This window comes from Amphiura filiformis, chromosome 2 (genome assembly GCF_039555335.1).
Source record: "Amphiura filiformis chromosome 2, Afil_fr2py, whole genome shotgun sequence".
NCBI classification, from domain to species: domain Eukaryota; kingdom Metazoa; phylum Echinodermata; class Ophiuroidea; order Amphilepidida; family Amphiuridae; genus Amphiura; species Amphiura filiformis.
The window spans coordinates 33,897,514-33,924,589 of record NC_092629.1 but is presented as its reverse complement, the minus strand read 5'-3'; the positions used below and the strand labels follow the sequence as shown (position 1 = coordinate 33,924,589).

The 27,076-nt window shown below is 33.9% G+C and overlaps 1 long non-coding RNA gene across 1 annotated transcript; it reads right to left on the bottom strand.

The window, feature by feature from the left end:
- Positions 1–1,592: 1,592 nt before the first annotated feature.
- On the bottom strand, positions 1,593–5,485 carry LOC140146106 (uncharacterized). Its single transcript, XR_011858189.1, has 3 exons — positions 5,321–5,485; positions 4,723–4,829; positions 1,593–3,855 (listed from the first exon to the last, which is right to left on the bottom strand). It is a non-coding gene; the product is annotated as an uncharacterized lncRNA (long non-coding RNA).
- Between the last annotated feature and the right edge of the window lie 21,591 nt (positions 5,486–27,076).

The following is a 27,076-nucleotide window of genomic DNA, read 5'->3' as shown; positions in this document are numbered from 1 at the left end:
GTGATACTTACGACTTACACGACACATAATAAATCACACAAGACAATTAATGTTGATTTGATGTGTGATTCATTAAACTTTATTCCTGTGTATGAATATTATTCTTCATTCATTTTCGTTGAAAATACTGCTGAAACATAAATTAATTTTATACAAACATGCTATGCAAAATCACCCCATGGTACATGTGGAACTTGTGTTACCATGTATCGAGTCAACTATTGTCATGACCATTGATGACTGTTTATACACTCTATTACTCGATTTATAATAATTATTGTTTAATACATATGCATGGATGGAATACTCATGAAACCCGATTATTGTACATTTATAGGATAAAAAGTTTTAAAACATGATTTATATACATGAAAACTCTCAAATATAAGTTACTATTTATAATTGAAGACAGAATAATATTCAAAAGACTAGTTTGCGTATAATGTCCTGTCAACCAGACCAAAAATGCCGTTCTGCGCAGGTCAGCAACCAATCACACCGCGCCTTTGCCCTGACGTCAGACGCAAACTAATGTTTTCAATTCGGTCTTCAGTTAAATTCGACAAACTTAATTGATTACTCTCACGTACAAAGCGCAGTTAACACTCTAAGAAATAAAGGTTCTAAACAAATTCTAAAGTTGTCCTCTCAGGAGAACCCTTAGAGGTTTTCTAAAGAACCAAATATGGTTCCAAGACCATCGAAAATGCCCCCAAACTAAAGAACCTTTTAGAGGTTCAAGATCTAAGAGGGCGGGTTCTCCTGAGAGGACAATTATTTCTTAGAGAGTTGATGATGACTAGACTTGAAAGTGCTCGTAACTTTTGCCAACACTTTGCTAAAATTAAGTCATAATTATTGTTCATGGTTTACTTTAATTTTGTAGAATTTTGCCATAGGCCTACTGTGTTCGTAATGAGTTATAATGTCTATAGCCCCTCTCTAATTTAATTAGCATTTATGCAAAGTAACGTGGTCCGGTTTGACACTTTGTACAAGAACGTATTTGCGCGATGTTGACAAGTCGTAACTCACAACGAATATATGGCGACGGAATTAACAACACGTATTTTGATTGACCAAGTTTTAAGGCAGAATTCTGTAAAATAAAAGTACCATGAACATTTATGCATTTATTTTAGGCATAATATTGGCAAATGTACAGTTCATGAGCCTTTTCACGGCTCATTACCTAAATTGTGAGATTTGAAACCCACTCCCAAAAACCTCGATCTTTTTTGGTTGTTCCTTTAAGGGATGGGGTATGAACGTTTGGGCAAAATTTATTGTGGGACATGAGAGCACATCAGACATATCGAATTGCATTCTGAATACGAAGAATGTCCTTCTGATATTAAATAATTTTGACTTTTTTTTAAAATTCGCAATGTAATACACATTTTATGTGAAATGATTAAAAATTGATATTTTTGAAATTAACAGTACTTGCAGTTAACTTTATATATTTGATGTTTTATACTTAAAGTGTATTTATTTAGGATAAAAAGCCGACGATCAATTTAGAAAATTTGGACCTTTCGTATTGGAGATATGGATTTTTCTCCCAAACACCCAAAAAAATAGTTCTTTTTGGGAAAAATTCCATATCTTCAATATGGAAAGTCAAAATATTCAATTGATCGTCGGCTTTTCCTCCCAGCTACATACACTTTAAGAATATATCATTAGATTTATAACATTTACTTCGAGGACTGTTAATATCAAAAATGTGAAAAATATCAAATTTTAATAATTTGTCATAAAATTTGTATTATACCGTTAATTTAAAAAAAAGAAATTATTTGATATCAGAAAGACATTCTTCGTATTCAGAATGCAATTCGATATGTCTGATGTGCTCTCATGTCCCACAAAAAATACTGTCGAAACGCTCAAAACGCTCATTCCAGATCCCTTAATGTCATTAAACACGTCAAATAATTTGAATACGCACAGTCTAGTCTCAAAGATAAAATAAAGTGCAATTGAAGTGTTGTGTGAAAACTCTTCAAATTGAATAATTACCTCTTTACTAGTGTCCCCAAATACAACGTAAAAACCACTAATTTACATTGTTTACGCAACATACAAATAATATCATCACTTCTGATGCTGATGGGCAGAGCGATTAACTGTAAACCGTTGACAAGAGCGTACTTGCGCGATGTTGACAAGGCGCAACTTGCGAGTATGGCAACAGAAATAACAACACGTACGGCGTGTAAAGCACACATAGTAGGCCAACGCTTCGGATCGGAGGCGCATTGTGAACATCGCGGAAGTATGCTCTCGTCAAAAGTTTTACAGCAAATTAAAATCACGGTATAGTACTATAATCGATAAGTCGCTATAATCTGAGGCAGAATATTTAAAAGTCCGAGTACCGGTACGACATTTTCGGTCTGGTTGGCAGGATGTCAGACGCAAATTAGTCTTTTTAATTCGGGCTCAGATTATAGCATGCCCTCGAGCGTCAAGTCGCAAGCCATACATGGCCTTTAATGCAACTTTGACCAAAGGGCCGTTCATATTACGCCGCAATTGCGGTGCGGTGCGGTGCCGCACTGCAGAATACTTACGATATTGCAATGAAGTTCAATACATTTTAACTTGGAAATGCGACGAGTAGCGTTGAGGCAAAAAGTAATCGATATATCGGTACCGCATCGCACTGCATTGCGGCGTAGTTTGAACGGACCTCGACGCTGCAACAATAAGGCTTTTTGAAGTATGACGGGCACAAATGGAGATGGTGTACTTTTATTTGGGTAATCTTGTGTATGCTTTCTTTCAGCATACAAAAGATTACCCAAATCAAAGCACTCCCTCTTTTGTGCCCGCCATACTTCAAAAAGGCTTAATAATCAGCGATTGTGGAAACGCACTCAGCGAATACTAGTGTGATTATACACTGGTGAAGTGACGTAGTTAATCGGATTAACTACCATAGCAATAGATGAATAAAATTTTGACTGTATCCCCCGTAGGCCTACAACGTCCTTGCGGTACCGATGCATTGAACCATATATGTCAAAGAAATGCTAATCACTTGCACCTGTAAGATTAGCCAGTTTGAAAAGAGCGGTATTGTATTCAATCTATTATATGATTGAAGACAGGTGATGAGTGCAACCTGCTGTAGTGCAGAGCGATCTATTCAAAAATTGTATTCATCTATTGCTATGGTAGTTAATCCGATTAGGACGTCACTTCGCCAGCGTATACGCTGGCGAAGTTACGTAATAATCGGATTAACTACCATAGCAATAGGTGAAAACAATTTTTGAATACACCGCGCTGCACTGATACTTTCATGCGGTACCTCTGCATCGAACCACCACTTGCACCTGTAAGATTAGTATCTTTGAAAAGACCAGTATTGTGTTCAATCTATGATTGCAGACATACACAGGTGATTAGTTCAACCTGATTGTAGTGCAGCGCGATATGCTCAAAATTGTTTTCACCTATTGCTATGGTAGTTAATCCGATTTATTACGTAACTTCGCCAGCGTATATCGGATAGGAAAAGTTAAAAGCTATAAGTACAGAAACAAAAACATCTTAACATGCTTATGAGAAATGTTTTAAAATAAAAGTCTGATATATAATCACAGCTATTTTAAACTTAAACCTTATATTTATCGAATATATATACTTAAATAGACAGTGAGCACATTGTCCGACAATGTTGTAAAACTAGCATGTTTACCAGTACAGTGTCTGTGGTCTTCAGTTTCAATGTGTCCCCTAGTCTTGTTCTTCCTCTTCCTGTTGGGGGCCACGTTCATTTTCGCCGCGCTCATCATCCTCCAATTCCCCTACAGTTACCGTTGCATCCACATTCCCAGCTTTCTATAGATAATAAAATGGAAAACAATCTATTTATAAGCATGATCATCATTTTGGGAAACATCATTTTTTAAATTGAACTGAAACCCGATTCCCCTTAAATCTATCAGCTCACTAAAATAGCAGCCCTGACAAAATATATATAAATAGGCATAAGAAATTCTATGAATAAAAAAATTCTATCAGGTTATGGTCACCCTTAGATATCCAGACAACTTATTTATATTATCAGTATCATTAATTCTGAGTAATTTTCAAGGTCTGTATAAACCATAACGAAATCATAATGCGAGCGTGGGGGTGTGTGTGGGGAGGGTGCATGGTGCCCCTAAAAACCTAAGAGAAGTGAAAATAAACAAAAATGCTCCATACAGAAAGAAACATCACGTAGGTGTGTGAAATGTAAGGCCAAAAAAGTATGTCTCAGATACATTTGGTAAAATAGCTTTGTGCTATGCTTTATTATTTTTTTAAAACATTATTTTAAAAGAAAATGAGCTGTGCGATATGCGATATTTTTTTCATTTTACATTCAACGAACAATATTTATGAACTTTTTGATATTCAGATACAGAAACATAGTAATACATTGCAAAAACAGTGTCTAGAGATTGAACACTTTTTTGTCCTCAATTTGTAAATACGTTTAAAACCTAAACACCAATGTCAAATTTCAAAACATCATATGTTTAATATCTAAACACAAGACATATTTAATTCCTAAACATGTTTAGCAGTTAAACGTGTTTACAATAGAGGACAAGGTGGTGTCTATAATGAGTGCTTATATTATAATCCCTAGACATTGTTATAGGCCTACATGAATTAAATAAATGAATTTGGCATTTCATTAATGATATTTGAACTTACTTTATACTTTTTTCCACCTGGAATATTTGGTGTTCTTTTCAGATAATCTCCAAGTCCCTTCTCTATCTCAACCTCCTTAGCTTGAGGATGATTCTTCATGCAAGCTTCTATAAAGGTGGAAATGATATGAGTTCAGTATTAAATTAAACTCCTTTATCAAAATAAACGGTCTGTATCTCAATATTAGGATTTTCCAAAAGCCTACATGTCGACGTGTTACCATACGTGCGGTCTGTGGTCTTAGGGGAAATATTTTTTTTATTTGTAAAGTTTATGAATAAAGTATACACATATAATCTAAAATAACAACAAAAAAACCAATTGGAAACAGACGTCCGATTTAGGGGTCAGATTTAAATATCCATATTTTAATTTTATAATCACAGAATATGAGTATATTACACCCACTATGATTGGTTCAGACAGCATGACAAATTATATGCATTCTGTTTAGGCTTAGCCGATCTTAGCTCTATGGAAGCTTATGGATCTGTTTTCTCACCCAATGTTTGGAAACATACTGTGAAATAAAAGTAAAGGCCTACGTGATTTGACATATTATGTTAATCATAGATTGTATTGGGCCTATGAAACTTACTGACGATAACTTTGTAGAAAGGGCTATCTTTAATGCTCAGCTTGCCTTTTCTCCCTATACACTGTAGGAGGACCACAAATTGTTCGTTCCCAGCCTCCTCATCCTCTTCCTGATGGTTTCGTTGAGATCATGTCCTCCAACAAGACTATAGGTGTCGTATCTGGAATAAAGACATATGAATCAAAGCTAAATATTTTTAATGCATTATCGCATGGAATTTGGAAGTCAATATCGTTTATGATGTTGCCGTTGTTGATGGTTCAGTATCTTGTGACCCACAACTGAATAAAGTTATTGTGATTTTCATCGCAAGTGCAAAATGTCAAACATATTTTGAATTATGACCTATTTATAAATGATCATGATTATTAGTACTTCAATTGTGTAAATCAACCACAATTTCATATTGTGTACTTTTGAACACACGAAAATGGCATATTAATTCATAATTTTGATTTTAAAGCTAGTATAGGGTGGAGGCAAGGGAATGCCAGTTCCAGAGAAATATTAAAATATTTAAAGAACCTCTCGTGTCTATTCGATATTCCTATATATTTTAGGAATAATTTTGGCTGAGTGGAATTTTAATATAAAACCACATATGCGGCCCTCATGTGCATGTTTTGCAAAAAGCAAAACTTATAGTTAAGAGTGCACCAAAATATTGACATGGTTTTTTTGTATTTCAATCAGGTACAATAAAAAGCTATCTTGTCATGTTTCTCTACAAAGTTCTAATTGATAACTAACTAAACAGCAGATTGCGTAACTCTATCACTCTGTAAACAAATGATAAACTTCAATGTTGCAAAATATGGAATATGGATATTTTTCGACAATGTTCTTAGCACATCGAAAAATGTTTCAACAGAACGAAGGACAATATCTTGAACTTCTGAACCAGCAGTTACCAGACCTTAAGGCCTATATGATTTTATGACATGTTACATGTACAAAATAAGTTACAAAATTGTCTTGCTTTTAAAACTTTATACGAAGGAGAACAACTAAGAGATGGTAATCTATAAATGTATATGCGTTTTCCCAGTCGCCACCCAAACAGGGTGGTGGGTCATGTATTTTTAAATTGTGATCTGTTTAATTGATAAAATGTCATATTTTGTTTTGGTGTCATTTGAAAGCTAAAACGCCACTAACATTAGTAACAACCCTGTAAATATGAACAATGGTATAGCTTTTCAACTACTGGAGATGTGTGGTTGATCGAAAGTTGTGAGGGAATGATGGGGAAGAGGACCACATAAAGTCTATGGGAACAGGGCGTTTCGCATGTGTAACTTGAATAAATTAATGACTACAGGGGCTACATGAACTTGATTTTGGTCTTAATTTACAGCTAAAAAAATCTACTAGTTGTTTTTAATCATTTTGAACTCTTATGCATGCATACCTAGGGTTAAAGAATCGTCCTGGTCATCGATCTCTTTGATTTTTTTCAGACAGAAGCGCAATTCAGACGTCCCATTTTAATTCAGTGCTTTCAGGCAACACAAACCTAATTTTTTACACTAAAAATAAAAACAATTGTGTTCCACTTCCAAGCAATCAATATACATCATTATTCATTTGCAATCATTTCATAAATATTGCAACATTCCATTGTTTAGGGCAAAAATTAGCGTACTTGAACTTCTCTGGGTAATATATGATTTATAGGTCATACCATCTGTTGTCTTTAACCATGGACTTGGAGTTTGTGAGTAACCCAGAACATAGGTCAAGACTGAGGTGGTACAGGTGAAGTTCTGGGTGCACAAAATACACCTCTGGGTGCAATAACCGGCAACATGATAATCATTTCAATGGATTTCCAGTAAACCCTTCTGCCTGACTTTAAAGCAATTATTCAAATTGGGAGGTTTTGGGCGCTAAATACTCCATATTAATCACATATTGGGTAACAACGGCCACTCTTTTTTGCACTTGTAATTATTAATGTTACTTCTCACGTGTTCTGTTTTTATACTTGATGACTTCTCTTACTACTTTCAGGAATTTGTGTAAATATACATATGATATAGATGAGAATAATAATATAGCCTACTTGTAATTAAATCAGGTACTAAGTTGTCCGACGATCTGATGATCGAGTGTCATGCTAATCTAATACTCATCTAACACATTATGTCAGATAGACTTATGAAATAGGTATAACAATTTGACAAACATGACAAAACTCAAGTCAATAAACCACCTTGAATTTCAATCAAATAATTAATTGTAGGCACGGCCTTTCAATTCTGACAACATCGCCGAACTTTTTCAATTTTGAGATTGCAATTTTATAAAGCGCTCAATCACGACGAATAGGCCAGCTATATACGAATGCATCACGAACATACAAGTATTTTATTTAGTAGTACCAATGCGGAATTAAACCATGAATATCATCAAACCTTACAACATACTTTTAAGTCAAGAATGGTAAATAATTAGAAAAACAATATCCTATTAAGTTTAAGTCCTCAGCTTTTAAAGACTTTCCTCGAATTCAAATTATACATCAACCGTCATTATATTGTGGATGCCATATGTTACTCATTGTACTTCACTGATTAAATTGACTAAAAACATACACGCTTTATCATGTTTAATGCAAATATAGTAATAATAAAATACAATCTTACCTTTGTTTGGTAGAACTGAACGAAACAGATGCAAATAGTTCCTTTTGATGAGCAACTTGATTATATTCCTTAGAACAGCATGCCAGCATAAACGATCGTGTGAAACGTATAATTGTTCACATTCCAGGTTTGAATTTTGGGTTGCCAGACGATTCACAAAACCATAAAACTTTTATATAGGTCACACTTAAAGATGTCAAGCAAGTCAAACACCCGGGTCATACATCACAATCTCTAAGACACAGTTCCTCACTAACCAGTAGCTTATGCTAGGCTTAGGCTGACTTTAAAATGTTGGTTGCAAAAGCTCAACTCTACAAATTGAGATCAACGTCCGAGAAGTGATGTTGTCGAATGCATATAATTGAACCGTGCTGTGATGATGAGATTGTCATAATAAAAAGGACTGCGTGAAACACTTGCCAAATTAGGTACATGTTTCCTGATTAATGCACATAAAGAATTAAACAGTTAAACTTGTATTCATCAACAATATACAGACATCATTGACTTCACAATTGCTGGGATTTATGCGCGCACAGCAGGCGAACATCAAGTTTCATATTTTGAAGTGAAAGTTGATACACATTTGGGTTCATTTCCCACGAAGCGCGCAAAAATATGCAATTTTACACTATTTTATACCAAATCAAGGCGTTTAGGGCTATCTATAAACAACAAGGAATTTTTCTCTTCACTTTTTTTTTTCTTTGAGATGTCGGGGGGGGTTGTCATAAGAATTCAAGGAATTATTTAATCCCTGTTGATTGAATATTTAGTCGGCTTTGTCATGTGTATCTTGTCTTTTTTTTTACTTTCTTCAATCATCCGATTCCGTCCTTTTCCTCAGTCTTCTGACATGATAGCTCCTCTTTTTCCTTTCTGTTAATTGCTGACGTACCAGATATCAGGGGTAAGACATAGACAAATTGCTTTTTACCGGTCAATTTTACGGGGAGATGCGCGTATTATTCACACAAAACTTGTTATACTATTTTAGCCCCCCACGGTGAATTGGATGTGAATATGAAGCTGAATTTGAATTCGATGAAGTATACGCGGAGCGCGAGATAATTTCAATTCTAAAGTATTTCATCCAAAAATCAAGGTATAATACCGAATAGGCCTATTGCCTGTATTTTTAGAGGAAATATACTTAGACCAGGGAAGTGTTTGCCGAAAACGGGGTGGGGGTGACATTTGATATCCCAAAGTGTATATGCGGACGTGTCCCCCCTTTCCCCCAGGATTTACGACCATACAGTGCCTTAAACCAGAGTAGGCTACGTGTTAAAACATTTTGATAATATGAAATAATAATTAAACGCTTTAGAAAGACATTTAATTGACGTTGTACAAAACGTTCGGAAAACGTTCTGGAAATAACGTATTATAAACGTGACAAAATAACGTAAAAAATCGAAATATTTTGTCACGTTTTAAAAACGTTTTCTGAACGTCATGGTAAAACGAACAATATTTTAACCAAGTCAAAACGTTTTTAAAACGTTTTTAAAACGTTTTGGAAGACGAAGACGTAAAAGACCAAACTAGAACCTAGAGAAAACGTTTTCTAAACGTTTTGTGTTTGCTGGGATGACACTCAGGCAAAAAACACATGTCATCTATATCTTCAACACAAAAGGTCTAAATTTTCATATGATGGATGGCTTTTCATCCCAGCTACATACAGTACAAATCATTAGATTCATACAATTTTCTTTGCGGGCTGTTAAATTTCAAAAATATCAATTTATAATCATTTGCCATAAAATTTGTATTATATCACAAAAAAAAAAAAAATCAAAATGATTTGATATCAGAAAGACTGGACATTCCTCGTATATAATCGTATTCAAAATGCAATTTGATATGTCTGATGTGCTCTGAGGTCCCACAAAAATACTGTGCAAACGTCGCTATCCGAGCCCTTAATTCAATCTCTAAGTCTACCATGACTGGCAAAAACACATCATTTAGGCTTATTTGGCAAAATATTGTTGAAATAAACATAGAATAGAAAGTGAAAATACAGGAAAATTACTGGCATTTTTAAGTCATTCATCAGCCATGGATTCCGAAAAAAAACCCCACATAGTCATCGATTAGTAACTTGATCAAAAGAGAAAGTCAACTTTAATATTAATTCATGGAATTGCTTATTGTCCTACAAAATAGGTTAAATAACAAAACTGTAAGTAAAAACTAAAATGACTTATTACTTGTTTCATAATAGACACTAAAAATTCAATTACCATTTTCACAATTATTTCCATTGATCAATTTAACCATTTCTGATTTAGAGTCAGTTAATACGGTTAGAATTGTTGATTTATGAATGAATTTAATTTAACAAATATAAATTATGCTCCCAACTTTCTCCCAACTCCAAACACATGCAAATGTCCATTCCTATGATCTTTAGTAATTAATATCCACCACCGTATCAGGGTCATCATTATATCATTATTACCATGTTCAACCTTAGCTGAAAGATCAGGGAAAATAAAAATCAAGTAAAGTTGACCATGATTAATTGGTATTGGTCCAAATTGTTAACTTAACCATGTTTGACCATGGTCATCATGATCATGGTCAATCATGGTTGACCATGGTCAAACAGCAGTTTGGTGGATTTAACAGTCCTCAAAGTAAACTAGGTAGCTTTATACGTTATGCACTTAAAGCGTATGTAGCTGCGATGAAAAACCAATTATCATATAAAAATTTGGGCCTTTCATATTGAAGATATACATAGTTTCCCAAAAAAACCCAAATGTTTGAAGTCTTTTTCTTACCAGATATATATACACATTAAGTACATATAATCAGGTTTACTTTGAGGACTGCTAAATGTAAAAAAATATTTAATAATTTGCCATAAAATTTGTATTATATTGTGAATTTCCAAAAAACAAAATTATCTGATATCATATCAGGATGACATTGAATGCAATTTGGGGGTAACTGATGGGCTCTCAGGTCACCCAAAAAAGGCCAGGTGGGTGATCGAGCCCTTAAAAGATAAACATTGGTAATACAAATTATATTTTCAGCATAACATTGGATTAAAATTTTCCTCTAATAATGCCTACAGCTGAGAATTGTTCTGTTTCTTTCAGTTTACAAAAATTACAGAATTTTCTATAAAAATCCATGAAAAATATTCTATGATAGCAATACACACTGATCGCAATCATTTAAATCCACAATTTTTTTTTCAAAAACATGATTCTGTACAATATTTGTGGAGATGCCACACAGTCAATCGTGCATGGATTTCGACCGGCAAATGAACTGAACCTACTAGATTGGCTCATGCTATAGTGTATGAAACAGAAGATATCTTACCCTTCCCAGAATCCTTTGCAACATGACACATCACATCATTACATCAAATGACACTCCTATTACTTTATACTTTGTACAGGTTCCCTTTGGTATCATGTTGAGAATAGACCACATGGTCGGTGATCAAAAAATAAACACATTTTGTGCTCTTTTCATTGAGGTACTTTTTGTCACTATCGACCCACAGGTATCACAGCTATCGACCCATGTTGTACTAGATAGCAAATCAGTACAGAAAATTGAAATGGAAGAATTGCATTGTGAGAAGTGTACAAGATCATCTCTGATATGGAAACACAAGAAAAACTTTTGCTGTAAAAAGATAAGTTAAGGCTGGTTCAAAGTGAATAATCGAAGCCGAATATTCGGCTTCGAATACGTTTTGGGCGTCAAAATATATGCGGCTTCGAATATAAAACTATGAACCGGAGAAAGATATATTTCTACAATTTACAGCGTTGCCCGACTGTTAACAAGTATTGCCCGTTGACCAAGGTAAGCAAAATTTAGAGAATTTCTTTAACGACGTTAATAAAATCTTATTCTCCATTGAACTATTGTCATGATTTAATGTCTGTATAAATGGGTCTAAATAGGAGCAGTGGCGTAACCAGTGGGGGCCGGGGTGCAAGCTGCCCCCCGGACACAAAAAACCTGGAAGGAGAGTAAAAAATTGGGAAGGGAAAAGGGGAAAGGGAGAAAAGAGGGAAGAAAAAGAGGGAAGAGAAAGGGAAAGAAAGAGAAAAGAGGGGAAGGGAGAAGAGAAAAAAAGGGAAAGAAAGAGGGAAGAGAAAGGGGAAAGAAGAAAAGAAAAAGAGGGAAGAAAGGGGGGAAGGGAGAAGAGAAAAGGGGAAGGGACTCAAGGGAGAAGAGAAAAGGGAAAGAAAGAGAGAAGATCTGTAGGCCTACTACTTTCATCGCCTGGACCCCTGGACCCCACCGACTCCACCTCTTTTGATCAGAAATTGGAAAAATTTTCAATCTTGCCCCCCCCCCCCCCCCCGGAAGGTCAGGTCTGGTTACGCCCCTGACCTGAATAGGAGTCAAAAAGATTTGCTTTTTGGGGCATTTACGACCTGCCTACCTGAATGAGTCAATAGATATTAAAAATAAGTAAATAAATAAAAAATAAATAAATAAGTCAATAAATTCAGAAAGAAAAAAAGTGCATCTCTGATAAAAAAAAAAATCAGAAAACTTGAAAACGAAATGAAATGAACACTATATGCACTATTAAGCATCAAACGTTGATAAATTGTTGTATAAAAGTAACTTGTATCATTTATTTGCTTGCTTGCATATTTATGAAAGTGTACAATATGATGTAAATTATTCTGTGACAAAAAGCTAACCCTGCTAGATGATTATAAATCTTCGAAGGCAGAGGTTACAGTTTTTCCCCAAAATTAGTGTAATTTCTTCTTGGTGGGCTCGGTGGTACGATTTTTTTTTCTATTTTTGCTTTTTCTGTTTTTTTTTTTTCAACAACAACTTTTTTTCACTTATAGTTTTGTGTATGTATTTTGGTATGTACTATAGTTTTCATATAAAGACAGCTGTGAACCAGGTTATGTATGTGGTAATCAAAAATCAAATGAAGGTTTCTGTTAAACATGTTAACATGGTTAAAGAATGGATAGTACTATAAATATATGTTCTGTAAACTGTAGAGGGTTGAGTGATAAATCTAAGAGAAGAGATGTTTTAAATTATTTAAGGAAAAAGAAATTTTCAATTTACTGCCTTCAGGATGTACATTGGGACCAGAAATGGGAAAATATGATCAGATCAGAATGGGGATACGAATGTTATACTGCATGTTATAAGACAAATTCAAGGGGTGTGGCAGTGTTAATGAATAACAACTTTGATTTCAAAGTGCGTAATATTCAGCGGGATCAAGCAGGCAATTGGATTGTACTTGATATTACTATGATGTCCATGGATATCACGATAGTTTGTCTGTATGGCCCTAATGAGGATAATCCAGATTTTTATAAGCATGTTAAAAATGTTATCGAAAACGTTGGCAACCCACACTGTATTATATGTGGTGATTTTAACTTAGTCCAAGATCAAAATAAAGATACATTTAATTATTTGAATATTAATAATCCAAAGGCAAAAGAAACTGTTTTACAAATAAAAGAAGATTTGAGTCTGTGTGACCCTTGGAGAATTATGAACCCAGATATAAAACGTTTTACCTGGAGAAGAAACAATCCCATAAAACAAGCTAGGCTGGATTTTTTCTTGATTTCTTCTGAAATTTTGAATATAATAGGTCAAACAGACATTCTACCAGGTTATAGGACTGACCATTCCATGGTAGTCATTGGTCTAAGTAAGAGCAATAATATACAAAGGGGACGAGGTTCGTGGAAGTTGAATAATGATTTAATTGAAGATGATGAATATGTGAAAGTGGTTAAAGACTCGATAACTAAAGTGAAACAAATCTATGCTGCTTCGCCGTATGACAGAGAAAATATAAACAATATTGATCCAAATGAGTTAGAATTAACTATTAATGACCAACTGTTTTTTGAAACACTGCTTTTGGAAATCAGAGGCGCTACTATAGCATACTCATCAAAACGAAAGAAAGAGATGGACAAGTCTGAAGAAGCACTTGACAAATTAATAGAAAACTTAAATACGTCATACGAGGAAGCTTCATTGAAAAATAGCCCTAATGTTGAAAATTTAAAGAATGAGTTAGATAATGCTAAACATGAGCTTGAGGATATTCGTAGTAGAAGGATTAAAGGATGCTTTATTCGAACAAAGGCCCGATGGATAGAGGAGGGAGAAAAACCCACCAAATATTTTCTTAATCTTGAAAAGAGAAACTTTGTAAACAAACAAATGGTAAAAATTGTGAGAAGTAACAACACAGAGGTAACAGCTCAAAATGAGATTGAAAAGGAAGTAGTATCGTTTTATGAAAATCTGTATAAAGAAAAAGGTGGAAATAATAATGTTAAAATTGATGATTATGCTTACATAAACAAATTAACGCAAATACAATCAAATACCTTAGAGGGCGAAATTACTCATTCTGAGCTCACCTATGCTTTGAAAAACGTGAAGAACAATAAGACACCTGGGCCGGATGGGTTTACAGTGGAATTTTACAAATGTTTCTGGTTGGAAATATCCAGTTTTCTTCTTCGATCTTTAAATGAAGGTTTTAAAAATGGGTCTCTTTCTCAAGTTCAAAAAGGGGTCATGTTACTCTTCTGCCGAAAGGAGATAAGCCCCGCCAGTTCTTAAAAAACTGGAGGCCTATATCACTTCTAAATGTATCATATAAATTGGCCTCTGCCTGTATTGCAAACCGCATAAAATCGGTTTTGCCATATTTAATTTCGGAGGACCAAACAGGTTTTGTCCCGAATAGATTCATTGGTGAAAGTATTCGCCTTATTTATGATTTGTTGAGCTATACAGAAGTTAAAGAAATTCCTGGGATGCTTTTACTGATAGATTTTGAAAAAGCTTTTGACACGGTCTCACATGATTTTATTCTTAAAACTTTAAGGGCATTTAATTTCGGATCAGACATTTGCAAATGGTTTAGAGCTTTGTATAAGAATGCATCCTCTTCTGTAATCATAAATGGAAATATATCTAAACCTTTCCAAATTCAGCGCAGTTGTAGACAAGGCGATCCTCTCTCACCATATGTCTTTGTTTTATGTGCGGAGGTATTAGCTTCCATGATAAGACAAAATAAGGATATAACAGGAATTTGCATAAATGACATAAATTTTAAAATTGCGCAGTATGCAGATGACACTACATTAATACTAGATGGTACAGAAAAATCACTGGAAAGTGCCTTTAAAACATTGCAATCATTTTATGAGATGTCTGGTTTGAAAATTAATATAGATAAAACGGTTGCAGTTTGGATTGGGTCTCAGAAATTCAGAAATACTAAAATTAGTAACAATTTAAGAATTAAATGGAATTTCAATGGTGGCTTTGATTTTCTAGGAATTTCTTTTAGTACAAACCTTGCTCAAATGGTAAATGATAATTATGATAATGCACTTCTCTTGATAAGAAAAATGTTATCAAGTTGGAAAAAAAGAAATTTAACTGTGTTGGGACGGATTGTAGTTGTGAAATCATTGGCTTTGCCAAAAATAAGTTACATTGCTCAAATGCTACCAAACCCAAGCAAGGAGTTTATCAAAACGGTAAATGATGAGATATATAAATATATTTGGAACGGCAAGCCAGACAGAGTAAAAAGAAGCCAATTTATACAAAATTATGAAAATGGTGGAGTAAAGATGCCAAATGTAGAAATGCATATAAATGCTCTAAAGGTAAATTGGATTCGGAGAGTTGCCTGTGGTGATCAAAAATGGGTTAAGCTATTTCGTTTTTGTTTGAATGTAATAAGTGATGATATTTGTTGCTTTGGTATGAATCGTTTTAATGACATGAAAAACATGATCGATAACAAGTTCTGGTATGATACTCTGCTATCTTGGTCCTCGCTTATAAACATTGTAAATTATAATAATCTGGATTTCAATCGTATTGCAAAACAATACTTGTGGTGGAACGATAAAATAAAGATTGGTGGTAAATCAGTTTGTTATGCCCATTGGAAGAAAAGGGTGTGCTGTTTATAAATGATCTTTTAAAAGTAAACGGATCTTTTTTGTCTAGTGCAGAATTTACAAAACTTTATAAAGTGAAGACCAATTTCTTGGAATACAATGGTATTGTCAGGGCAATCCAATCAAACTTTAATTACAATGGTACTATACATAGGCTCCAAACTAGCCTCGCCTTTTCAGCCATATAATATGGAATTACTTTTTAAGCAACGGAAAGGGTGCAAAGTGTTCTATGATATTTCTATTGAATCAAAGATGAAGAATACAATGAGTAAGTGGCAAACGGAATTTGGAATGGACAATGATGATTGGAAAAAAATATGTACCTTAAATTTTAAATTTTCTACTGATATTAAAATGAGATGGTTTCAATATAGAATTAATCAGAGTATCATAGGCACAAACACTTTGTTGTTGAAAATGAACACGAGAAATGATGACTTATGTACATTTTGTAAGACAAATCCGGAAACAATCAAGCATCTCTTTGTGGATTGCACTATTTCTAGAAATTTTTGGGATAACTTTAAAGATTGGATAAAAGAGAAGCTTAATATAGATCTACAATCCAGGAAAAAAATAGTTGGCACACTTGCACTAAACAATGGAAATGCGTGCCCTATCAAAATTGGAGAGGCTAGTGAAACATGCATGCAATATAAGTAAAGTACAGACTCACCCTATATCTCACCTTCCCCACTCCCCATCCTTCAATGTTGGAGGGTCTCACGGACCTGTTGACAACATGGCTTGGTCCAACATTGAATTGGGGGAGCGGGGGAAGAGATATACCAAAAGACAGGCAAAGTGTGCCAACCTTTTTTTTCCTGGATTGTCCGAGTCAAATCCTAAATATTGCATCTGTTTTAGGTTTTTACTCAATAACTCTGGAACGGAATGTTGTATTAACTTCATATTTCACACAAAAACATGTAAAGGATAGGGCTTTACGATTAGCAAAAAAAATTAGAAAAATGTATTTGTTTATTTAGGGAGTGGTCATTAAAAACATCGCTAATGCCTGGTTTTGCGTCATGGCTTGGGTCTGAAATTACGTGACAACTTTTTGCAAGAAAGGATGAATGATTTTTAAATGCAGTATTACATCGAATTGCTTCTAATGCAAATGATAAGTAAAAAGAACTGAATGAGCAATTTTCAACCAGCTATTATTACTTCAAATTAATGTAAGTGCACCTGTATCATAGATAGGGCAATGTTACGTATGTCTATATAAAAAAAACATCATCGTTGCGGCAATTATGGTGATATTTGTACAGTGCCGTAAAATAAAGGTAGAAATAGAGAGGAAAAAAAAGACGAACATTGGCAAAGATTAATAGAATGACAAATATAATATGATGAAGGATATTGTAAAATGATAATAATAAAGAAAAGAAAAAAGAAATATAAATATATTCTGGGGCTCGAACCCGGGCACCTGCGCCTGTGTCAGATGCCCTAACCATTGCGCCACAGAGCTCGGTATCTTCAACAGGCTTAAACTATAATATAATGCTATTCGAGATGCATGTATATAAATATACGCTCTACAGACGATATACAGTCAAAAATCACATTTTAAGGCTTTTGTTTCATTAATTGTATATTTATCATATAGCAGGTGTTGGCTGACATTGTGCTCCACATTTAGTTTAGTTTTTGGCCGGGATAAATGACTTCAGGACAAAAAACGAACGGTATACACGTCTTTGAATAGTAAAGAATTTTAATATAATATTACTTTCTTTTCTTTTACAGACGTGTATATCGTTCGTTTTTGTCCCGAAGTCATTTATCCTGGCCAAAAACTGAACTAAACGTGGAGCACAATGTCAACAACACCTGCTATATGATAAATATACAGTTAATGAAACAAATGCCGTAAAAGTGTGATTTTTGACTGTATATCGTCTGTTGAGCGTATATTTATATACGTGCATCTTTAATAGCATTTTATCCGAGTTTAATATTATTAATATGAATTTTATATATTGATATGAATGTGAGCATTGCTCCCTGAAAATTTGGTGGCCATACCTATTATGCTTTTTATTTTATAAGCCAAAATATGAATTTAGATGCATATTTTTGGACGAATTATCATAGCTTTAAACTACGAAAATAATCGGCAATCAAATAACATTCTTTTGACTTATCCCTTATTTCACAATATTTTTTATTAATATGGATTTCATATATTGATATGAATGTGAGGAACATTCCCTGAAAATTTGGTGGCCATACCTTTTATGCTTTTTATTTTATAAGCCAAAATATGAAATCAGATGGATATTTTGGAATTGATTCAGACAATCCAGGAAAAAAATAGTTGGCACACTTACACTAAACAATGGAAATGCGTGCCCTATCAAAATTGGAGAGGCTAGTGAAACATGCATGCAATATAAGTAAAGTACAGACTCACCCCTATATCTCACCCTTCCCCACTCCCCATCCTTCAATGTTGGAGGGTCTCACGGACCTGTTGACAACATGGCTTGGTCCAACATTGAATTGGGGGAGCGGGGGAAGAGATATACCAAAAGACAGGCAAAGTGTGCCAACCTTTTTTCCTGGATTGTCCGAGTCAAATCCTAAATATTGCATCTGTTTTAGGTTTTACTCAATAACTCTGGAACGGAATGTTGTATTAATTTCATATTTCACACAAAAACATGTAAAGGATAGGGCTTTACGATTAGCAAAAAAAAATTAGAAAAATGTATTTGTTTATTTAGGGAGTGGTCATTAAAAACATCGCTAATGCCTGGTTTTGCGTCATGGCTTGGGTCTGAAATTACGTGACAACTTTTTTGCAAGAAAGGATGAATGATTTTTTAAATGCAGTATTACATCGAATTGCTTCTAATGCAAATGATAAGTAAAAAGAACTGAATGAGCAATTTTCAACCAGCTATTATTACTTCAAATTAATGTAAGTGCACCTGTATCATAGATAGGGCAATGTTACGTATGTCTATATAAAAAAAAACATCATCGTTGCGGCAATTATGGTGATATTTGTACAGTGCCGTAAAATAAAGGTAGAAATAGAGAGGAAAAAAAAGACGAACATTGGCAAAGATTAATAGAATGACAAATATAATATGATGAAGGATATTGTAAAATGATAATAATAAAGAAGAAAAAAAAAGAAATATAAATATATTCTGGGGCTCGAACCGGGCACCTGCGCCTGTGTCAGATGCCTAACCATTGCGCCACAGAGCTCGGTATCTTCAACAGGCTTAAACTATAATATAATGCTATTCGAGATGCATGTATATAAATATACGCTCTACAGACGATATACAGTCCAAAAATCACATTTTTAAGGCTTTTGTTTCATTAATTGTATATTTATCATATAGCAGGTGTTGGCTGACATTGTGCTCCACATTTAGTTTAGTTTTTGGCCGGGATAAATGACTTCAGGACAAAAAACGAACGGTATACACGTCTTTGAATAGTAAAGAATTTTAATATAATATTACTTTCTTTTCTTTTACAGACGTGTATATCGTTCGTTTTTTGTCCCGAAGTCATTTATCCTGGCCAAAAACTGAACTAAACGTGGAGCACAATGTCAACCAACACCTGCTATATGATAAATATACAGTTAATGAAACAAATGCCGTAAAAGTGTGATTTTTTGCCTGTATATCGTCTGTTGAGCGTATATTTATATACGTGCATCTTCTATCGCATTTTATCAGAGCTTCATATTATTACTGTGAATTTTATCTATTGCTATGCATGTGAGCCTTGCTCCCTGAAAATTTGGTGGCCATACCTATTATGCTTTTTATTTTATAAGCCAAAATATGAATTTAGATGCATATTTTTGGACGAATTATCATAGCTTTAAACTACGAAAATAATCGGCAATCAAATAACATTCTTTTGACTTATCCCTTATTTCACAATATTTTTTATTAATATGGATTTCATATATTGATATGAATGTGAGGAACATTCCCTGAAAATTTGGTGGCCATACCTTTTATGCTTTTTATTTTATAAGCCAAAATATGAAATCAGATGGATATTTTTGGAATTGATTCAGACAATCAAAGGAAAAAAATAGTTGGCACACTTGCACTAAACAATGGAAATGCGTGCCCTATCAAAATTGGAGAGGCTAGTGAAACATGCATGCAATATAAGTAAAGTACAGACTCACCCCTATATCTCACCCTTCCTCCACTCCCCATCTTTCAATGTTGGAGGGTCTCACGGACCTGTTGACAACATGGCTTGGTCCAACATTGAATTGGGGGAGCGGGGAAGAGATATACCAAAAGACAGGCAAAGTGTGCCAACCCTTTTTTCCTGGATTGTCCGAGTCAAATCCTAAATATTGCATCTGTTTTAGGTTTTTACTCAATAACTCTGGAACGGAATGTTGTATTAACTTCATATTTCACACAAAAACATGTAAAGGATAGGGCTTTACGATTAGCAAAAAAAATTAGAAAAATGTATTTGTTTATTTAGGGAGTGGTCATTAAAAACATCGCTAATGCCTGGTTTTGCGTCATGGCTTGGGTCTGAAATTACGTGACAACTTTTTTGCAAGAAAGGATGAATGATTTTAAATGCAGTATTACATCGAATTGCTTCTAATGCAAATGATAAGTAAAAAGAACTGAATGAGCAATTTTCAACCAGCTATTATTACTTCAAATTAATGTAAGTGCACCTGTATCATAGATAGGGCAATGTTACGTATGTCTATATAAAAAAAACATCATCGTTGCGGCAATTATGGTGATATTTGTACAGTGCCGTAAAATAAAGGTAGAAATAGAGAGGAAAAAAAGACGAACATTGGCAAAGATTAATAGAATGACAAATATAACATGATGAAGGATATTGTAAAATGATAATAATAAAGAAAAGAAAAAGAAATATAAATATATTCTGGGGCTCGAACCCGGGCACCTGCGCCTGTGTCAGATGCCCTAACCATTGCGCCACAGAGCTCGGTATCTTCAACAGGCTTAAACTATAATATAATGCTATTCGAGATGCATGTATATAAATATACGCTCTACAGACGATATACAGTCCAAAAATCACATTTTTAAGGCTTTTGTTTCATTAATTGTATATTTATCATATAGCAGGTGTTGGCTGACATTGTGCTCCACATTTAGTTTAGTTTTTGGCCGGGATAAATGACTTCAGGACAAAAACGAACGGTATACACGTCTTTGAATAGTAAAGAATTTTAATATAATATTACTTTCTTTTCTTTTACAGACGTGTATATCGTTCGTTTTTTTTTTTTTTTTCATTTATCCTGGCCAAAAACTGAACTAAACGTGGAGCACAATGTCAACCAACACCTGCTATATGATAAATATACAGTTAATGAAACAAATGCCGTAAAAGTGTGATTTTTGACTGTATATCGTCTGTTGAGCGTATATTTATATACGTGCATCTTTAATAGCATTTATCCGAGTTTAATATTATTAATATGAATTTTATATATTGATATGAATGTGAGCATTGCTCCTGAAAATTTGGTGGCCATACCTATTATGCTTTTTATTTTATAAGCCAAAATATGAATTTAGATGCATATTTTTGGACGAATTATCATAGCTTTAAACTACGAAAATAATCGGCAATCAAATAACATTCTTTTGACTTATCCCTTATTTCACAATATTTTTTATTAATATGGATTTCATATATTGATATGAATGTGAGGAACATTCCCTGAAAATTTGGTGGCCATACCTTTTATGCTTTTTATTTTATAAGCCAAAATATGAAATCAGATGGATATTTTTGGAATTGATTCAGACAATCCAGGAAAAAAATAGTTGGCACACTTGCACTAAACAATGGAAATGCGTGCCCTATCAAAATTGGAGAGGCTAGTGAAACATGCATGCAATATAAGTAAAGTACAGACTCACCCCTATATCTCACCCTTCCCCACTCCCCATCCTTCAATGTTGGAGGGTCTCACGGACCTGTTGACAACATGGCTTGGTCCAACATTGAATTGGGGAGCAGGGGAAGAGATATACCAAAAGACAGGCAAAGTGTGCCAACCTTTTTTTCCTGGATTGTCCGAGTCAAATCCTAAATATTGCATCTGTTTTAGGTTTTTACTCAATAACTCTGGAACGGAATGTTGTATTAACTTCATATTTCACACAAAAACATGTAAAGGATAGGGCTTTACGATTAGCAAAAAAAAATAGAAAAATGTATTTGTTTATTTAGGGAGTGGTCATTAAAAACATCGCTAATGCCTGGTTTTGCGTCATGGCTTGGGTCTGAAATTACGTGACAACTTTTTTGCAAGAAAGGATGAATGATTTTTAAATGCAGTATTACATCGAATTGCTTCTAATGCAAATGATAAGTAAAAAGAACTGAATGAGCAATTTTCAACCAGCTATTATTACTTCAAATTAATGTAAGTGCACCTGTATCATAGATAGGGCAATGTTACGTATGTCTATATAAAAAAAACATCATCGTTGCGGCAATTATGGTGATATTTGTACAGTGCCGTAAAATAAAGGTAGAAATAGAGAGGAAAAAAAAAAAGACGAACATTGGCAAAGATTAATAGAATGACAAATATAATATGATGAAGGATATTGTAAAATGATAATAAAAAGAAAAGAAAAAGAAATATAAATATATTCTGGGGCTCGAACCCGGGCACCTGCGCCTGTGTCAGATGCCCTAACCATTGCGCCACAGAGCTCGGTATCTTCAACAGGCTTAAACTATAATATAATGCTATTCGAGATGCATGTATATAAATATACGCTCTACAGACGATATACAGTCAAAAATCACATTTTAAGGCTTTTGTTTCATTAATTGTATATTTATCATATAGCAGGTGTTGGCTGACATTGTGCTCCACATTTAGTTTAGTTTTGGCCGGGATAAATGACTTCAGGACAAAAAACGAACGGTATACACGTCTTTGAATAGTAAAGAATTTTAATATAATATTACTTTCTTTTCTTTTACAGACGTGTATATCGTTCGTTTTTTGTCCCGAAGTCATTTATCCTGGCCAAAAACTGAACTAAACGTGGAGCACAATGTCAACCAACACCTGCTATATGATAAATATACAGTTAATGAAACAAATGCCGTAAAAGTGTGATTTTTTGACTGTATATCGTCTGTTGAGCGTATATTTATATACGTGCATCTTTAATAGCATTTTATCCGAGTTTAATATTATTAATATGAATTTTATATATTGATATGAATGTGAGCATTGCTCCCTGAAAATTTGGTGGCCATACCTATTATGCTTTTTATTTTATAAGCCAAAATATGAATTTAGATGCATATTTTTGGACGAATTATCATAGCTTTAAACTACGAAAATAATCGGCAATCAAATAACATTCTTTTGACTTATCCCTTATTTCACAATATTTTTTATTAATATGGATTTCATATATTGATATGAATGTGAGGAACATTCCCTGAAAATTTGGTGGCCATACCTTTTATGCTTTTTATTTTATAAGCCAAAATATGAAATCAGATGGATATTTTTGGAATTGATTCAGACAATCCAGGAAAAAAATAGTTGGCACACTTGCACTAAACAATGGAAATGCGTGCCCTATCAAAATTGGAGAGGCTAGTGAAACATGCATGCAATATAAGTAAAGTACAGACTCACCCCTATATCTCACCCTTCCCCACTCCCCATCCTTCAATGTTGGAGGGTCTCACGGACCTGTTGACAACATGGCTTGGTCCAACATTGAATTGGGGGAGCGGGGAAGAGATATACCAAAAGACAGGCAAAGTGTGCCAACCTTTTTTCCTGGATTGTCCGAGTCAAATCCTAAATATTGCATCTGTTTTAGGTTTTACTCAATAACTCTGGAACGGAATGTTGTATTAACTTCATATTTCACACAAAAACATGTAAAGGATAGGGCTTTACGATTAGCAAAAAAAATTAGAAAAATGTATTTGTTTATTTAGGGAGTGGTCATTAAAAACATCGCTAATGCCTGGTTTTGCGTCATGGCTTGGGTCTGAAATTACGTGACAACTTTTTTGCAAGAAAGGATGAATGATTTTTAAATGCAGTATTACATCGAATTGCTTCTAATGCAAATGATAAGTAAAAAGAACTGAATGAGCAATTTTCAACCAGCTATTATTACTTCAAATTAATGTAAGTGCACCTGTATCATAGATAGGGCAATGTTACGTATGTCTATATAAAAAAAAACATCATCGTTGCGGCAATTATGGTGATATTTGTACAGTGCCGTAAAATAAAGGTAGAAATAGAGAGAAAAAAAAAAGACGAACATTGGCAAAGATTAATAGAATGACAAATATAATATGATGAAGGATATTGTAAAATGATAATAATAAAGAAAAGAAAAAGAAATATAAATATATTCTGGGGCTCGAACCCGGGCACCTGCGCCTGTGTCAGATGCCCTAACCATTGCGCCACAGAGCTCGGTATCTTCAACAGGCTTAAACTATAATATAATGCTATTCGAGATGCATGTATATAAATATACGCTCTACAGACGATATACAGTCCAAAAATCACATTTTAAGGCTTTTGTTTCATTAATTGTATATTTATCATATAGCAGGTGTTGGCTGACATTGTGCTCCACATTTAGTTTAGTTTTTGGCCGGGATAAATGACTTCAGGACAAAAAACGAACGGTATACACGTCTTTGAATAGTAAAGAATTTTAATATAATATTACTTTCTTTTCTTTTACAGACGTGTATATCGTTCGTTTTTGTCCCGAAGTCATTTATCCTGGCCAAAAACTGAACTAAACGTGGAGCACAATGTTAGCCAACACCTGCTATATGATAAATATACAGTTAATGAAACAAATGCCGTAAAAGTGTGATTTTTGACTGTATATCGTCTGTTGAGCGTATATTTATATACGTGCATCTTTAATAGCATTTTATCCGAGTTTAATATTATTAATATGAATTTTATATATTGATATGAATGTGAGCATTGCTCCCTGAAAATTTGGTGGCCATACCTATTATGCTTTTTATTTTATAAGCCAAAATATGAATTTAGATGCATATTTTTGGACGAATTATCATAGCTTTAAACTACGAAAATAATCGGCAATCAAATAACATTCTTTTGACTTATCCCTTATTTCACAATATTTTTTTTATTAATATGGATTTCATATATTGATATGAATGTGAGGAACATTCCCTGAAAATTTGGTGGCCATACCTTTTATGCTTTTTATTTTATAAGCCAAAATATGAAATCAGATGGATATTTTTGGAATTGATTCAGACAATCCAGGAAAAAAATAGTTGGCACACTTGCACTAAACAATGGAAATGCGTGCCCTATCAAAATTGGAGAGGCTAGTGAAACATGCATGCAATATAAGTAAAGTACAGACTCACCCCTATATCTCACCCTTCCCCACTCCCCATCCTTCAATGTTGGAGGGTCTCACGGACCTGTTGACAACATGGCTTGGTCCAACATTGAATTGGGGGAGCGGGGGAAGAGATATACCAAAAGACAGGCAAAGTGTGCCAACCTTTTTTTCCTGGATTGTCCGAGTCAAATCCTAAATATTGCATCTGTTTTAGGTTTTTACTCAATAACTCTGGAACGGAATGTTGTATTAACTTCATATTTCACACAAAAACATGTAAAGGATAGGGCTTTACGATTAGCAAAAAAAATTAGAAAAATGTATTTGTTTATTTAGGGAGTGGTCATTAAAAACATCGCTAATGCCTGGTTTTGCGTCATGGCTTGGGTCTGAAATTACGTGACAACTTTTTTGCAAGAAAGGATGAATGATTTTTAAATGCAGTATTACATCGAATTGCTTCTAATGCAAATGATAAGTAAAAAGAACTGAATGAGCAATTTTCAACCAGCTATTATTACTTCAAATTAATGTAAGTGCACCTGTATCATAGATAGGGCAATGTTACGTATGTCTATATAAAAAAAACATCATCGTTGCGGCAATTATGGTGATATTTGTACAGTGCCGTAAAATAAAGGTAGAAATAGAGAGGAAAAAAAAGACGAACATTGGCAAAGATTAATAGAATGACAAATATAATATGATGAAGGATATTGTAAAATGATAATAATAAAGAAAAGAAAAAAGAAATATAAATATATTCTGGGGCTCGAACCGGGCACCTGCGCCTGTGTCAGATGCCCTAACCATTGCGCCACAGAGCTCGGTATCTTCAACAGGCTTAAACTATAATATAATGCTATTCGAGATGCATGTATATAAATATACGCTCTACAGACGATATACAGTCCAAAAATCAAATTTTTAAGGCTTTTGTTTCATTAATTGTATATTTATCATATAGCAGGTGTTGGCTGACATTGTGCTCCACATTTAGTTTAGTTTTTGGCCGGGATAAATGACTTCAGGACAAAAAACGAACGGTATACACGTCTTTGAATAGTAAAGAATTTTAATATAATATTACTTTCTTTTCTTTTACAGACGTGTATATCGTTCGTTTTTTTGTCCCGAAGTCATTTATCCTGGCCAAAAACTGAACTAAACGTGGAGCACAATGTCAACCAACACCTGCTATATGATAAATATACAGTTAATGAAACAAATGCCGTAAAAGTGTGATTTTTTTATTGTATATCGTCTGTTGAGCGTATATTTATATACGTGCATCTTTAATAGCATTTTATCCGAGTTTAATATTATTAATATGAATTTTATATATTGATATGAATGTGAGCATTGCTCCCTGAAAATTTGGTGGCCATACCTATTATGCTTTTTATTTTATAAGCCAAAATATGAATTTAGATGCATATTTTTGGACGAATTATCATAGCTTTAAACTACGAAAATAATCGGCAATCAAATAACATTCTTTTGACTTATCCCTTATTTCACAATATTTTTTATTAATATGGATTTCATATATTGATATGAATGTGAGGAGCATTCCCTGAAAATTTGGTGGCCATACCTTTTATGCTTTTTTATTTTATAAGCCAAAATATGAAATCAGATGGATATTTTTGGAATTGATTCAGACAATCCAGGAAAAAAATAGTTGGCACACTT